General features: G+C 36.2%; 1 long non-coding RNA gene across 2 annotated transcripts in view; it reads left to right on the plus strand.

The window, feature by feature from the left end:
• LOC116553049 overlaps positions 1–14,873 on the plus strand; it is a 62,406-nt gene that overhangs the window by 19,338 nt on the left and 28,195 nt on the right. Inside the window, exon 4 of one of the 2 annotated variants that reach the window (XR_004269631.1) lies at positions 7,150–7,287. The exons of the other annotated variant lie outside the window; for it this stretch is intronic. This is a non-coding gene — a long non-coding RNA (uncharacterized LOC116553049). The remainder of the gene's footprint in view (positions 1–7,149; positions 7,288–14,873) is intronic. 2 annotated transcript variants of the gene reach the window in all.

Genomic DNA, 14,873 nt, shown 5'->3' on the forward strand with positions numbered 1-14,873 from the left:
GCTCAACTTCTTGAATCTGCAGTTTATGTCTCTTGTTAAATTTAGGAGGATTTTAGCCATTATTTCTACAAATATTTTTTCAGTTCTGTACTCTTTCTTCTCTCCTTCTGGAAATCAGAAGGCACAAACATTATATTTTTTGTTATCATTCAGTAGGTTTTTGAGGCTCTGTTCATTTTTTGAAAAATCTTTTTTTCCCCTGTTTTCAGATTGAATAATTTTTATCGATGTACCTTCAAATTCACCGATTTTTAACTCTGTCATATTCATTTTGCTCTTCATTCAATTAGGCAAGTATTCAATTTAATTCTCAGTATTTTTCAGTTCTAAAATTTCCATTTAGGTCTTCCTGATATCTTCTGTTTCTTTGCTGAGACTTTGTGTTTCTTCATTTGTTTCAAGAGAATTCAAAAACACTCGTTGAAACATTTTAAGATGGCTTCTACAAAATCCTTGTCAGATAATTTCAACATCTGTGTTTTCTCAGTGTAGGTGTCTTTTGATTGCTTTTTCTCATTCAAATTGAGATTTTCATGGTTTTTGCCATAATGGGTAATTTTATATTGTATCCTGAACATTATGAATACTAAGTATAAGACTCTGGTTTCTATTTAAATCTTCTGTTTTAGCAAGAATTCAACCTGTTTATATAAAGAATATACATCCTAATCTACTTTTGTGGGCTGTGATTCAAATGCAATTTAGATTTTCAAGCCTTTGCAGTGTTATTCTGGTCTGACCCAGTTGTGTGCTTCCCAGAGACCAACTTGAATTCTGGGCAGTGTTTCAAAAGAGTGTTCAATTTTCAAACCTTTTGCTATGTTGTTTCTGGGGTTACATGCATAGGCTTCTAGGAAGTCCTCTCAAGATCTCAATAGCTCCTTTCTTTCTTTGGAAGGAGGAGTAACACCACTTCATTATTGTATGGCAGAGATAGAAGATAAGGCTCTGCCCACAGTCTCCAGGCTGCAGCATCTGGTGAGGAAGGAAAGGTATATGGCTGTGTTGCTTTTCTCTTGGCGTTCACCTGGAGTAGGGCAGGTATGGTTGAAATGTTTATGTCCTGCTGGGCTTGCTTTTTCCTCCATCCTTTGGATAGGGCTTTTTGTCCTTTTGGGATTTGTGTATGTGTGTGCATGCATGTGTGTGTGTGTTCTTGCTGGTGTTTTAGATTGTGTTCCTTTCCAAGACTAGGATATACAGGAGGCAAACAAAACAGAACAAAACAAACTAAGAGATTCATAGCTATGCCATTCTTCAAGTCCTGGGGTCCCTAACCAGTCTGCTTTCTTTTCTCCAGTTTTGTCTTCTTTCACTTATGTTATAAATATTGTCCAGGGCTGGTTTGTTTTGTAAGTGGTGGGAGGAATAGGATGAATGAAATGTGTTTACTTTATCTTGTTCAAACTGATAGCTCAGGACTTTGGATTCTTTGGGCAATGGGATAAATTTGGATATTTTTGAGCAAGGGAGGGAGATCATCTGAGTTACATTTTAGAAATGATACACTGCTTGTTGTTTAGGGAACTTGCTGGTGCAGTGGTACATGTGGAGAGGATGGTGCATTGGACTAGAGAGTAGAGAAATGTGAAGGATTTGCAGAATTTTTACAGAATCTGCTGATAAGAGAAAGAGGAATCAGTTTTTCCAAGTTTTTTGGCTTGAGAAACTCGGAGAATTATTGTATCATTTACTAAGATAGGGAATTCCAGGGTAGAAGCAGAGTTGGGATTAGACATGGAACTCAAGAGTCCAAATTTTAGATGTGTCCAGCTCAAGATGCTTTCTAGGAATCCAAATAGAGATGTTGAGTAGACAGTTGGCTATTCAAGTCGAGAGTTTAGGGGAGAGTCAGGGCTGCTTATATATACATTTGTAAGCCATGAGTCAGAAGATGATACTTAAAACCAAAAGAATGGTTAGATTACTTAGTAGTGAGTGTAAACACAAAGTAGAAAAGGTCTAAAACACTGAGCTCTGTGTCTCCCTAACATAGTATCTGCATTCCTCAGTGGAATTTGTTGTAGCTATTTCCTTTTCTAAAATATCCTTTTCTCCTCATTTCATTGACATCACCTGCTCTCTAGGTTTTTCTCCAGGTTTTTAGGATGTCCCTTCTCATCTTTATTGGCAGGTCTTTTCCCTGCCTTCCTGACGTATCCCTTAAAAATTGTTTTATTTGGGGCTGGGTGCAGTGGCTCATGCCTGTAATCCCAGCACTTTGGGAGGCAGAGGCAGGCAGATCACAGGGTCAGGAGTTCAAGATCAGCCAGTGGCCAACATGGTGAAACCCAGTATCTACTAAAAATACAAAAATTAGCCGAGCGTGGTGGTGTGTGCCAGTTATCTCAGCTACCTGGGAGGCTGACGCAGGAGAATTGCTTGAACTCAGGAGGCAGAGGTTACAGTGAGCCAGGATCACACCACTGCATTCCAGCATGGGGGACAGAGTAAGACTCCATCTTGGAAAAAAAAGTTTTATTTTGTTTTGTTTTGCTTTTTCTCCTACAGATTGTAGTTTCTAACTGCCATTTTCCACTGGGGCTTACCAAAATGGCTGATTCCAGGTCTGAGGCAGGAAATATATATAATACAAACCAGGTTTATCTTTCATGCTAATAGATAGGAAAGCTACTGATGCACTTGGGTTATGTCAAAGGGACACAGTGTCCAGCTGGAAAGAGCTCTCACTGGACATATTTGGGACAAGTTGAACATCAAAAATAATAATAATTACAATAGATTAAAACACATCAGGTATATTAAAATCTATGTGTTGATGATAGTACCAAAAAAGGGTCATCTTTCAAGGATGCTAGGAAATCGACTTATTCTGAAAACTGGTAAATAAAAGGGAAGAGTCATAGTTATTTTGTCTTTTATATAAGAACTGTACCTCTGGGTACTTAAAGATTTAATGTGGTGAAATTCTTCTTTGTGGAAAAATTCCAGCTAATAAATGTGGAGGGAATAATAGAATAGCAACATTTTGCAAACCCTAATGAAATAATGGATTCAGGCAATGATGATAAATGGCTGATTAAAGATCAAGTTGACTATATCTGAATTCACTGACTCATTTAATATCATAAAAAGAAAGACAACAGACATTATGTGTCTCTTGATAGGCACTAGCCACATGTGACTATTGAGCATCTGAAATGTGGCTAATCGAACTCATGTGCTATAAGTGTAAAATAAACACTAGATTTTTAAGACGATTTGAAAAAAACAAAATGTCCCATTAATGTTTTAAAGTATTGATTAAATGTCAAAATGTTAAAATTTGGATATATTGGGATAAATAAAATATGTAATTAAAATTATTTTCACCCATTTTGTTTTACCTTTTTAAGATGTGTCTTTTAGAAAATTTAAAATTACGTACATGGCTTGAATTATATTTCTGATTTGTTCACAGTGAAATTTTCAGTGGCCAGTACAGAGCCTGACACAATTGTATAAATAAATGAAGTTGCTAATAGTTAAAATTATTTAATTATTTATGTGATTTCATCTGCTAGAAACTTAGCCCCAAATTGGGAGAAGCAGTGGGGAATGAGAGTGGTGGAAAGTATATCAGATTATAGCGAGATTTTAGAGAAAAGCAGGGGATATGTGCCTGTAGATGTTCTGAAGTGGGAGCCTGAAGACTATAAAAATGCTTGTGTATTGTATTGGTTCATTCTCACACTGCTGCAAAGAACTTCCTGAGACTGGGTCATTTATGAAGAAAAGAGATTTAATTGACTCACTGTACTGCCGACCTAATCAGAAGCATAAATGGGAGGCCTCAGGAATTACAATCATGGATGAAGGTGAAGGGAAAGCAGGCGTATCTCACCATAGCAGAGCAGGAGAGAGAGAGAGAGAAAAAAGGGGGAAATGCCACACACTGTCAAACCATCAGAGCTGCGATAACACACTCACTATTATAAGAACAGCAAAGGGGAAATCTGCCCCCATGATCAAAACAGAACAATTGGGGTTGGGATTCTAAGCACAGCTGACTAATAGAGATGAATGGGACTAGTTACATGGATTTAAGAATAATTATAAATTAAGATCTTTAGTGTTTTAATGAAGATATTATTCACCTCAATAATCACTGACTTTTTGTTTTATTTTCCTTTAACCCAATTCATTGGATATTATTTGTAATCAGGCAATTTGAAAAGAGATGACTTTGTCAGCAAATCCTCTGAAGTATGTTCCCATAAATGGTAATGTTAGATATTCTGTAGGCACCTATCTTCCTTTGAGGAATTAAAAGTTATCAATCTCTTGTAAAAAGATTGTTTAAGACTGAATAGACCATGTGTACAAGTACTGTAATATTGGGGTTCAGGGTGCCCTCAGCTCCCCTGAGAGGATGTTTCTCCAGGTTCTTGGCCTCCTGCCCTCTCAAGAATGAGAGAGGGGACCACGGCACATTGCACAGGAAATGCTGGACTCAAAAGTGTTTGTAGAAAGTGATTTTATTTAAAGAAACAGAAACAGGAGAAAGAGAGAAAAAGAAACCGCTAACTCTCACACTGAGTGAGAGAATCCAGAAAGATGGAATCAGGAGAGGAAAGCAGCTTCCACAGTGAGTGGAAGGGAATAGAGAGAGAGATGGAATTTAGGAGGGGAAGACAGGCTTCCACGAGAGAGTGTTTGAAGGGGACTCCAGAGGAAAAATCAAGGATAGAGAAAAACAGCTTCCCCGAAGGGAGTGTTCGTGGAAGGGGATCCAAATATGGAGTCCGAAGGGGTGTGAAGGAAGGGGACTCTTAACCTGGTAGGAACTTCAGCCCTCTCTAAGACCCCAGGCCAATGAAAGGAGTTCCTTCCGCTAGAGTGATTGACTCTTAGTTTCTTCTTGTGAAATTTAAACATAAACCATTAAATCTCCCAGATGGAGAGAGATGGGAGGGAGGCATGGCGCTAGGAAGTTCTTGTGCTTAAAACTACACCCCTTTGTGGACCCTGGAAAGAGAACACCTTCCCTCAGTACTACATAATAATAATATTGAAGGTAATCAGAATTACTGGGTTAGAAGAAGAGAATTAAGCATTTTTGACAAGAAAGCAGTAGAATTTTATGCAAGAAAAGATAAGAACAATAAGGAAGAGGTTAAAGAAGAAAAGAAAGAATCAAGATAAGTGGGATTGCTAAAGTTTAATTGTGTAGGGGGTGCCATGATACGTAGTCAAAGGCTGCTATAGGTGTAACACTAAGTTTTGAACGAGATAAGAAAGGTTCATTATTATCATAAACCTGAAAGTCAGTTAGGACTTTAGCCATCAAGAGTGATAGCTGCAAGACAGATGAAAATATTTAAAAGATTCTTCCCAAAACATTCCTAATGTGTCTCAAAGCAAGATTTTCTTTGAATAAGGACCAGCAAAACTCATCAGCTCATTACTAACAACAAACACCATTTTGTGTTAACAGAAAATGGCTATAAGTTAAATAACATTTGTAAATTATAATACAAATAAATGATAGGTTTAAAAACAGAAACATCCAGGAGCATGGATGAGAAGTTTGATAAACTCTGATGGAATAAACAAAATAGTAACTTACAGTAGCATTTAGAGTTATACATTTTAGACTGTTAGGGCTGGAAATGGTCCCAGAGATCAATGAGTTCAACACTGTTGGTTTTTTAGTTGAAGAGGGGGAGAAAACATGTCTAGAGATGTTAGATGACTTAAGATCACTAGTGGGAAAATCTGGACAAGGAAACTGATCACAGCTTGTCACTGTGCACTGTATAAAGCAAAATTGTACGCTACCTTTCCTGTCCCAGAGGAGCCTGAAATCAAGCTTGATCTTTGCCAGACAAACATGTATATTCACCTCAGGTTATGTGTCTCAAAAATTGAAGGAATGGCAAATTTGGGGGTGGGACAGTTATGAAATTATCTGTAACCTTTTTTTAAAAAAAATAGTTTAATGTATTTTCCTAGCAAACTTACAGGAACAGCACAGATGACAGACAACATTAAAAACATGTACTTGCCTCAGAAACGTTTGGTGAATGGATAGAATCTACTGTATGACAAAAATACTACAAACACCATTTAGTTGCCATCAGTAAGAAATTTACTTGTTTTTTTAAAAAATCCAAATGCTGGCATTGTCCAGAAAAATTTAACGTTTATTTATAATTATTATAAAGTTGAACCATTGAAACTTGTTCGCTTAAACGTTTTGACTTGCATTAATGCTTTGTGTCCCTGCATTTATATTAAAAATTCACAAATATGGAGAAACTTCCAATCCCTGATTTCTGTCCCCTCTTCTTCCACTCACAGTCATAAATTTAGGTACCTTCTCAACTCATGAGAAAAAAAAGTCTAACATTCAGAACTAATAATAATAATAATAGGAAGAAGATAATTTGTTTTGAGAATGAACTGTTTCCCATCATCAAGGATTCTTAAGCATGTTCTCCACGTTTTCGGTGTGCTAGCTGGATGTCTTTTGGCATAATTGTTATACGTTTGGCATGGATAGCACACAGGTGGGTGTCTTCAAAAAGGCCAACCAGTTAAGCCTCACTTGCCTCCTGCAAAGCACCAATAGCTGTGCTCTGGAAGCGCAGATCTGTTTTAAAATCCTGAGCAATTTCTTGCAGCAGGCTGAAGGGAAGTTTGCGAATCAGAAGTTCAGTGGACTTCTGCTGATGTCTAATTTCGCCGAGTGCCTCAGTACCAAGACTGTTAACAATGAGGTTTATTCTCATTGGTTTATACTACTCTCCTTCCAAAGGAGAGGTTTATACTACTCTCCTTTCAAATAGTCTTATCCAAAACGCTTTTTCCCTCTCCCCTACCTTGCCCCATTAAATATAAACAGGGATTGGTTAATGTCCCTCTCCTGAATACATGTAAAATTTGTACAAAAATATGTTCTATGAAAATGATTTGTAATCTGTAGACTTATTACCTGGGAGATGCCTTGAGATGTAAAAATCCCATCCTTTGGGTTGTGAGTTTTTTGTTTTCTCCAAATAAATCTGATCTTTAAAGTTAAAAAAAAAAAAAAAAAGAAAGAAAAATGAAGCTTATTCACCCATCCAGTAGAGGGCGCACTCTCATGAATGGCTTTTGTAGTCAGTTGCTTCCCGGGTGCTTTACCACCGGTGGATTTGCTTGCAGTCCGCTTTGTAGGAGCCACGGTACAATGACCTCCCTACCTAACCCCCTTCACCTTCGGCTGGAGCTCCGCGAAGTGAGAGGCGGCGCTGACATTAGAGGCCGATGGCGGCGCTGTGGCAGCATTTGTAGCCTCTTAAGGTAAAAAGCGTTCTTTATAAACTCTCTTTCTGAACTGGGTACAGGAATAAAATTTGATTATCTGCAAAGTATTGGGAATTGATGGATATACATGGAATTTTGAATGTTAAAATTTTTTTTTTCCTTTCTTTCTGGATTCTTAGAACTCAGCATCCACCCAAAACCAGTCTCCCAAATTGGAATTTTCAAGAAATTCTAATTTCAAGCTCTTGCTTGAGAAACATAATGCCTTCGAGCTATGTTAATGCTTGTTCATGGTCAGTGAATTCTTTTTTTTTTTTTTTTTTTTTTTTGAGACGGAGTTTCGCTCTTGTTACCCAGGCTGGAGTGCAATGGCGTGATCTCGGCTCACCGCAACCTCCGCCTCCTGGAATCAGGCAATTCCAGTGAATTCTTAAAGTGAGAATGTGGGAGGAAGGATCATCTAAAAATATACCTAAGGAAAGAGAAGAGGTCTTTGATTTGTGAAAGAAAAAAGTCAGTAATTTATTTGAAATGTTTGCATATAAGAACATTTTAAGTGCTTTGAAAATCAATTTTTTAAGTTTATTCATTCATTTATTTATAAATATTTAATGAGGAAGACATTTTTCTAGATATCAAGAACACAGCAGTGAACCAAACAGACATCGGTATCTTCCCTCGGTAAGCTTATATTCTAGTTGGGGTGAGAGACACAATCAACAAATAAAGAAGTTATACATATGGTACGTTGAATGGTAACAAGTGCTATGTAATGAAGGGGATCAGGGCTTTGGAGGAGGGATTGCTATTTTAAATCGTGCGTGACGGGAATCTTCACTGAGATGATGACATTTAAAGAAAATTACAAGAGGTAGGGAAGCAAGCTGTGTAGCTCTCTGGGAGAGACAGCGTCCTTGGAAGAAGGGTGTTGCTGGCAGAGGAAATAGTATGTTCAAAGCTCCAAGCAGAGCATGCTTAAAGTGTTTGAAGGGGCCAGTATAGGTGGTGCAGAATGAGCAGGAGATAGCATCAGAGGAAAATGGAACATCATGTTCTGCAGGACCTTGAAAGTCATGTAAGGACTCTGGCTTTCACTTTTTTTTTTGAGACAGAATTTCACTCTTGTCACCCAGGCTGGAGTGCAGTGACGCAATCTTGGCTCACTGCAACCTCTGCCTCCTGGGTTCAAGCGATTTTCCTGCCTCAGCCTCCCGAGTTGGCTTTTACTTTGATTGAGATAGTAAATCATTGGAGAGCTTTGAGCTACAAAAAATCACTGGAGTGGAATGATGTGGGCTGACCTTTATATGAAAAAGAACACTGTGGGCGGCTGTGTTGACAATATCCTGTCCCAGTTTGGGGCAGAATCTGGAGACCAGCTAGGAGGCTACTACAGTAAGAGAGAGGTAACAGTGGCTTGAAGTCTACTGGTAGCAATTGAGATGGTGAGAAGCTGTCAGAGAACTGGACATATTCTGTAAATAGAACTGATCTGTTTTGTTAATGGATTGGATGAGAGAAATGAGAAAGGGAGAGGAGCCCAGGATGGTTCTAAGATTTTTGTCTTGAACAATTGTGAGATTGGAGTTACCACTTGCTGAGATGGGGGCTGGGAGAAGCAGTTTGGGAAGATGGAAGGCTAGAAATTTGGTTTCCAAATTTGGTTTCACTTTGTCCTGAACTCAACAATGTTGAAAACCAAATTTCTCTTGCCTTGCTTTGCAATTAAAAGTAATTGAGAAAACCACACTTACTTTTTCACCAACCTACCTAATATTTGTTGTTAGTGTGGCTTGTGATTTGCTGTGTGTGTGACTATGTGGAAAAAGAGCAATCTTAACAACTTGAAATAAATTAACTTCATATCATTTTGACCAAAACACCTGTCAGAGGCTTTTATTTATTTATTCTTTTCCATTTGATTTTTAAACAGATATTTACACTGGATATAAAATTCTGAGTTGGCAGAATTCCTCCAACACCCGCCTGCCATGCTTCTCAGTACTGTAAAGACATTTTCATTGTAGAAGCTTTTATTTGTTTATTTTTAAATCTGTAGAGTGTAATAAAAGATTTGGGAAACATTTCTTTACAATATTTAGTATTTACATTTATACTTTATTATTATAATTTATAAATCTAAATTATATTAGATTTATAATTTATGCAAATCAAGGTCTTTAAAAAAACTCAGAATGCGAGGAAAAAATTTAAAATGTACAGTTATTAATGGTAAGATAGAAATAATAGAATAAGTTAAATGTCAAAGGGTTTAAGGATATATTAATTTTTATTGTATGATTTCAAAGTAAATCCCATATAGTATATCTTTCCACTCATAAATGCTTCTGTGAAAATGTTTGTCTGAAGAACATGTTTTATTCACTTATCTATCTAGCTACACTTTTTAGTTGCTATCCATGTACTACCACTTAGGAGGTTTTATCTGTCTACAATGCAGGTATAAGAGATTCTTAAAGCAACTCTTAAGAGTTGCTCTAAGTCAGGGGTTCCCAATTCCTAGGACACAGACTGGTATACCCACCCCTCTCTTCCTCCGCTGCCCCAGTCATCATCTATGGAAAAACTGTCTTCTATGAAACAAGTTTCTGGTGCCAAAAAGGTTGGGGACCACTGCTCTAAGTGACAATAAAGTTAAATAAAAATTCTTCAGTGAGGTTACACTATACATATTAAAATAAAATGTTTCCTCATTCAGTCTTGTGTGAAGTATTTGAGTTTTATGGGAACATTTATGTAAATATAAGTTATATACATCTTTGAAAAAGTATAGCTTCTGCACAACTAATTGAAATGCAGCTCAGCCTATGTCTGCAAATGAACTGAACTGAGAACTTTCCTGGGAGATTAAAAATATTTTAATATTCTGTTTAAGAAAGCAAGAAATTTTAAGTGATCCAAAGAGAGGTTTCTAGATCAGAGATATTTTAAAAATATTTAAGTGGAAGTGAAGTTTTAGGTATTATACAACTTTGGAAAATTAAGAGATTACTTAAAAAATGTTTTGCCTAATAGATTGATTAATATATATTTATCTTTCAGCTGCCTACAGAATTCAATTGCATAGATTATCATCACATTTATAAGACCTATAAGAGAAATTTGTTTTAGTCAAGAATATTCCAAAAGATATTGAAAGAAGGGCATAGATTTCAGCTATTCTCAGATACTTCAAACTGATCTTTGTGGTACATCAAGGATTTATTTTGGAAAGGACATCATAGGCTTGCAGGTCTGGAAGTGCCCATAAGAGTTCATCTAGTTCATCATGTCAGTTTAAGGATTATTAAAATTGCCAGATGCAAAACCAGTTATAATAAGCTGGTTTTCCAACCTGTGAACTCTGGAGAACTCTTCTAAAGGCAGAATCTCCTTTTCAAAGATATTAAAAATAAGGCTTTTCCTCATTTCACTTTTGCTGAGTCCCCAACAGTGGTGGTATGTTTTAAAGGGTCTCCTCACAATACTTTAAACCCTTAAAAGAGTTTAGAACTTAAACTTCAAATAATCTTCTCTTTGTCAATGTCTTTTGGTGTTCTTCAAATAATAGTCCTTTGTTTAAAGAAAATCAGACTTAAACTTGTGCATTAAGTGATTAAAGTAAAAGCTCATTATTATGTTTTCCCTGTTACTTCACCTCTGATCTTTCAACTATGACCTCTGCTTTTGATCTGTTTCCAAAGTATTAAAATATAACCATTATAAAGAACTAGTCTTTATAGTAACACCATCACCAACATGTCCTTTGGCTGTTTCCGATTATTCAGGCCTTCTTCTTCAGTTTTGAGACTACCTAGAATTTTTTTGGTTCACTTCATGTTAGTGATTTCTCAACTTTCTCTCTCAAGGGACTCTTTCAGCATCTAATTACTTTGAATGTTAAATCATTAAAACATTAAAAACATTCTGATTTTTACAACTATACTTATGAAAGAAAATAAGCAAAAAAAAAAAAAAAAAAAGAAAAACTGGGTAAAGGATAACTGATTATTTCCAAAATATTCTTGAATATTGTTGCAATGTCAGCAGTCACAAATAAGTATATATACATAAATGTATGTAAAATACTACAATGGATTAAAAATATCACGCATATTAAAATCTCAATGATTTTTAAAAGCATCCTCATTAGTCACTCTTGGGAACAAAGTTATTGTTCTGAAAACTGATAAAAAAAGGTAAAGAATTTTTAAAACATATTTCTTAAATTAGAGAAATTTAAAAATGCCCTCTGTCAGTTTCCACCAAATACCAAAAACAAATTCCTTTTTCTTTATCCTTAGCATTCCACATGTGTTTTATATATGCCACAGTTATACTGTGCTGGAGTCCCAGGGTCTTATAAAATCAATTTTGGAACATTTAGGGACTTAAGAAACATTCTTATTAGTAACGTATTTCAATAAACATTAGTGGTGCTACTTTTAAACAAACAAACAAAAAATGAAATGGTTTTCTTTAAAGGATATGTATCCATGGATTAAAAAAAGTAGGGCCAAATGTGGGAGAGTAAAGATTATACTGGTGTTTTCTTCCAGTGCTCACTAGACTCTTGAAAGGTAGTTTTCATTCCTTGAAGCCTTTAAGATATCTTAAAATCTTCTTAGCATCTTATGGAGGAAAGCATTTTAGCTTAAATTTGTAACAAATTCTAAGACATTAAATTACCAGGAGTTTTGGACTATGCACTTCCATGGCACCATGGCATTGCTATACATTTTTTTTTCTTTGTAGTTGGGTGATGTTGCCATGTCCTACTCCAAATCAAATCTGCATTATGATGAATCCTGATGCAAGACATGTCTTTATCCTAATCCACTCAGCTGCCTATACTTCCTCTTACTGTTCTCCTTGCTGGTTTTGGCTCTTATCTCAGCAGGAATTCTGTGGCAAGCTTCTTGCAGGACACATTTCTTCTTTAAAAAGGAAAAGACAAGCTCCTACTCTATTTTCCCCTGTCCTTGACTGTAAACACATTCACTTATATTCAACAAGCATATTCATTTAAAATATTTATGTCTGCAAACTTTCAGATGCAGCTAAAATACTCCTGTCTTCAAGGAGTCATCATCTTACTCCTTAGGTAGAGTTAGCTGCTCTATTCTCTTGCACAGTCATGGAACTTGGTTTATAACTTTATTGCAGCATTTACTGTGCTCTTTAGTCACTTATTCACTTTATGGTGTAGATCTCATTGGATGTGAGCTCTTCAAGAGCAGAGGTCATGTCTTATATATCTTTTTCTCTAGCATAGTTCTAGCCCTTGGTAAATATTCAATAAACATTTGTTGAAAGAATGAAAGAATTAATGAATGGATAAATAAGTAAATAAATAAATGACCTGTGTCCTTTGGTTGCCAAATAATTTCTTACTTATTGTTATGGCATTTTTGTTTGCTTGTTTTTATGGATACTATGCTTTTACATTTATTAAGTAGAAATTGGTTTTTAGTCTAAATAAGTAGCCCTAATTCTTTTTGTTGTTGTTATACTTTAAGTTCTGGGGTACATGTGCAGAACGTGCAGGTTTGTTACACAGGTATACATGTGACTTGGTGGTTTGCTGCACTCACCAACCCAACATCTATATTAGATATTTCTCTTAATGCTATCCCTCCCCCTGGCCCTCACCCTCTACAGGCCCTAGAGTGTTATGTTCCCTTCACTGTGGCCCTGTGTTCTCATTGTTCAGCTTCCCCTTATGAGTGAGAACATGTGGCGTTTGGTTTTCTGTTCTTGTGTTTGCTGAGAATGACGGTTCCCAGCTTCATACATGTCCCTGCAAAGGACATGAACTCATTTTTTTTCATGGCTGCATAGTATTCCGTAAGCAGCCCTGGTTCTTAATTTCCCTTTAAATTCTACTTGAGTAACCTGTGCTTTAGTAAAGCACTATAGGAACATAATTTTATGTTTGCTAAACTAGAAAATTCTGACTAAATTGTTACAAAAAGGCAAAAATTATAGCTGGTCAAGGAAATCACTGGATCATTTGGTTTGTTTTATTAGAGTTTGCCATCCATACAAACATTTGATTTCTAGTTTACTTGTAGTAGTTTTTTTCCCTCTCTTAGTAGATACCTTGTAATCAGAAGGAAAGCAGCAATCTCTTAAGTAATATAAATGTGGAAATATTTTCCACCAACTTTATAGTTGGGGAGTCTGGGGCCAAATGGTGATACTTACTTTTTGACAACTTCAACTCTACTCTGCCTCTCCTTCCCTACTGTCCTGGCCAGGCTTTCCCTAGCCCTCCTTTCCCCTCCCACTTCAAAGGATCTCATTTTGGTTTAGTGGATAGTGTGGGTTAGGAGATCTAGCTCTGTGAGTCATAGTTTCCTCATCTTTAAAGAGGGATAGTAGATCCAGATGCTTATGAAGATCCAATACATAATGCACAAGAAAATTCTCTGAAGGATTACTATTTTTAATTTATTAGAGGCATCACCTGTAGAATCAAAATTCAGTAACTTCTATTTGTGTCTTTCTGTGTCCTTATAATAGTGACTAAGTAATGTAATAATCTGGTTTTGTTATAATAAGGATGTGTTTAGGGCATACCCTTGGGGCATTTTAGCAATAGTCACTTGAAGAGGGTATCTCTTTGTTGTCTAATCCTGAAGAGCCAGGCTTACAGTCATGCAGAACAGTGGAATGAGAATGACCGTGGAGCAGGGAAGGACAGTCAGTTGAGGGCATGTGGAGACACAGGTAGAAAGCCACAGAACACACCGACACCCTAAGATGGCCCTATGATCAAAGTACCATGGCAGTCATTAGACTGCTTTCTTTTAAACAAAATTAATGTATACAGATTAAAATGGAAATTTATGTTGTAAAACTGAGCTATTTACAAAGTTTAAATTATTAAATTAGAAAAACACCTCAAATTAATAGAAGCTTTGTTAATAGAATTCCAGACCTTACAATTGAAAGGAGATGCCTTCAGTGGTAAGTAGGTAAGTTGAAAGTAGGTTACCTTTCAAGACGATTCATGGAAAGCCAAGGGTGAAATCTAATATTCTAAGTGGGTTACCTACCAGAGTGCATACTGTGCTGTCTTCACTTTTAGGTGAGGAACTACATGATTAAAGAAAGATGTTAAAGAGACCCATGATGCACACATGCGCACACTCACTGCACACACATGTACTCACATATATAAGACATTTCTTAAAAAATGGGAATAACTGAAATTTGTGAGAAACCATATGATTAAAGAAAGTTGTTAAAGAGACCCCTGACACACACCTGTGTGCATGTACGTACTCACATATATAAGGCACTTGTTAAAAGGTGGGAATTATTGAAATTTTATGTTAATTAAGCTCAACTTTTATGTTCTTCCAGATGATCTTAATTATTTATGTACTATAAAATTCATAATATTTCTATTGTTAACTTTAAAACAAATATTTTGGAAAAAGCTCATTTGGGGAGATTGAAGAATATCATGGAAAATATATTCCTTAAACCTCAGTACACCAGATATTTCAAGAATGGTGAAAAATAAGTGATAAGAGTGATAAATACAAATAGAGAAGCAGAGAACACTGATCCTTAATCTTTGCTATTTTGTCAAGAAACTGTCTTTATCTTTA

This window comes from Sapajus apella, unplaced genomic scaffold (genome assembly GCF_009761245.1).
Source record: "Sapajus apella isolate SASKATOON/1434 unplaced genomic scaffold, GSC_monkey_1.0 scaffold1, whole genome shotgun sequence".
NCBI lineage: Eukaryota > Metazoa > Chordata > Mammalia > Primates > Cebidae > Sapajus > Sapajus apella.